This window comes from Gossypium hirsutum, chromosome D08, assembly GCF_007990345.1.
Source record: "Gossypium hirsutum isolate 1008001.06 chromosome D08, Gossypium_hirsutum_v2.1, whole genome shotgun sequence".
Classification (NCBI taxonomy): domain Eukaryota; kingdom Viridiplantae; phylum Streptophyta; class Magnoliopsida; order Malvales; family Malvaceae; genus Gossypium; species Gossypium hirsutum.
Genome location: NC_053444.1, coordinates 44,099,847 through 44,101,963, shown reverse-complemented (window position 1 = coordinate 44,101,963; position 2,117 = coordinate 44,099,847). Strand labels below are relative to the sequence as shown.

Genomic DNA, 2,117 nt, shown 5'->3' with positions numbered 1-2,117 from the left:
TAAACCTTTTGTGAACAAATAAAAATGCTACAAGCTTACCGCTGGTTTTACGTATTTTTGTTAGGCTTAGTTTAAAATTATTTTTTAAGAGTGTTTTTATCTAAAAAGATATTTTTAAATAAAAGTTAAAATTTTTTATTTTAGTTTTTAGAATAAAAAATATATTGCAAAAATAATTTTTCAATCAAAAACACTTATAAAAATTTTAAAAATATATTATTTAACAATAACTTTTTATCTCAATTTTTTTTTCCCAAAATTGCTTGTTAGCGCTTAGTCCACCTTATGTTCTTAAGGCACTACGTGGTAATCATAGTGGAGTTGCCTGGAGTAGATTAATTCGTTTGCAATTTTCTGGTTTGTTCCATGATAAAACATAACTAATGAATATTTTTGTCATTCAATTTTATAAAAAAAAATATTTTCACTTTTCATTAATTTTTTATTTATTTTTGTTATTAAAATTATATTTGTTGTCAAATCACGTTAAGATGAAAAAAAAAAATAGATTTGTTAACTTAACTAATGTGGCAATCTACATGTATGTTATGTAGATGACATGTAGTATTTAATTAATATTTTAAAATTTTAAGAACATTTTTTATAATTATAATAATTTTTAATTTTTAAAAATATTTTTTATAATTTTTATAATTATAAATTTTAAAAAATAAACTAAATGTTGACATGTCATTCATATGTATGCAACATTAACAAAGTTAAAAACATTAATTTTTTTATTATTTTAAAGTGATTTGACAAAAAAAATTTAAAAACTAAAAAACGAAAATTTATATCAAGAATTAAAATAATATTTTTATAAAATTGGAGGCGAATTAAATCATTATACTTAAAAAAATCTCAAAAAATATATATGTATCATGTTTACATGTATATGAAAAATAAATGATTCAATAGAATAAGATCTATTTTAATGTTTGTTTAAAAATCTATTTACATGTATGTAATAGTCCATTTTAGTCCGGACCCAAATAAATAGACCACAAAAAATAATAAATACAATAAACAGTTCATTTTTACAAATAATCCAAATCCAAATGACCCAATACCATTCAGCCCAATAGCACTAGCCCAAATTAGCCAACACAGGTTAGCAGCAAACCGGCGCCACATGCCCCACGTCGCAGCAACTGCCCACGTTCAGTAGCCTCTGCGCACGCTGCACACGTCTTCTCACTAGTGGTACCTGCAACAAGCTACGAACAGCAGGGAGGGCAATAGGATTATAGGAAAATATGGTTTGTTTTTTCTGGGGGGATTGGATATAAAAATGGATCCATTTTCAAGAGTTTTTTCTTTTTTTTTGGAGGGCAGATTGAAACAAAAAAGAAAGAAAGAAATCAAGTGTAAACCGAAGTACAAAAGGGAATAAAATATAGCAGTCTGATTTTGAAGGTGATTTTCTTCATTTTTTTTATCGCTTTCTTTGTTATTTCTTTGTTTTTTATTTTCCTGGGTGTGCAAAACGAAAGTAAAGAGGAAGAGAAGAGGTTCTTACCAGTGCTGGTTCGCCGTCGATGCCCTTGCTATGCTTCGTCTGAATCGAAGATTGAAAGGGGAAGTTTAGGCGTGAAGAGCAGGGGAGAGGATGAATGCGGCTGCTGCTGTTACAAATGGAGTAGGGATTTTAATTAGGATTTGAAATGGGTTTTAGGCATTGATGGGTTATTTCCGTTTTTAATCCTTTCATGTTTTCCATCATTTCAAAACCATTGATTTTTTTTGTTTTCAAATTTTTCCATGACATATTAAATCTATTTTCTTTTAATCCAATGTTGTACAGCGTTTTGGAAGGGCAGGATTAATTTCCCTTTTGGCCCTTCATGTTACGCTCATTTTGCAAATTTGTCCTTTGCTTTAATTTGTTTTCGTTTTTTTTTTCAATTTTGTTTTGATTTTAACTTTATCCTTTGTATTTGTTTTACTAATTAAGTTTAATATTAGTTTGTTATTATAATTATTATTATTATTATTATTACTGTTGTCATTACTAGTAGTATTAGTCTTATTATTATGGTGGTATTTGTATATATATTTACCCTTTTTTTGTATACAATATTTTATTCTATACGTTATTTGTTTCAAGTTTATTTTAA

The 2,117-nt window shown here is 26.8% G+C and overlaps 1 long non-coding RNA gene across 1 annotated transcript; it reads right to left on the bottom strand.

Moving 5' to 3' along the window:
• Positions 1 to 896: 896 nt before the first annotated feature.
• Positions 897 to 1,796, bottom strand: LOC121220052 (uncharacterized). The gene is made up of 2 exons (XR_005917213.1): positions 1,520 to 1,796; positions 897 to 1,217 (listed from the first exon to the last, which is right to left on the bottom strand). It is a non-coding gene; the product is annotated as an uncharacterized lncRNA (long non-coding RNA).
• Between the last annotated feature and the right edge of the window lie 321 nt (positions 1,797 to 2,117).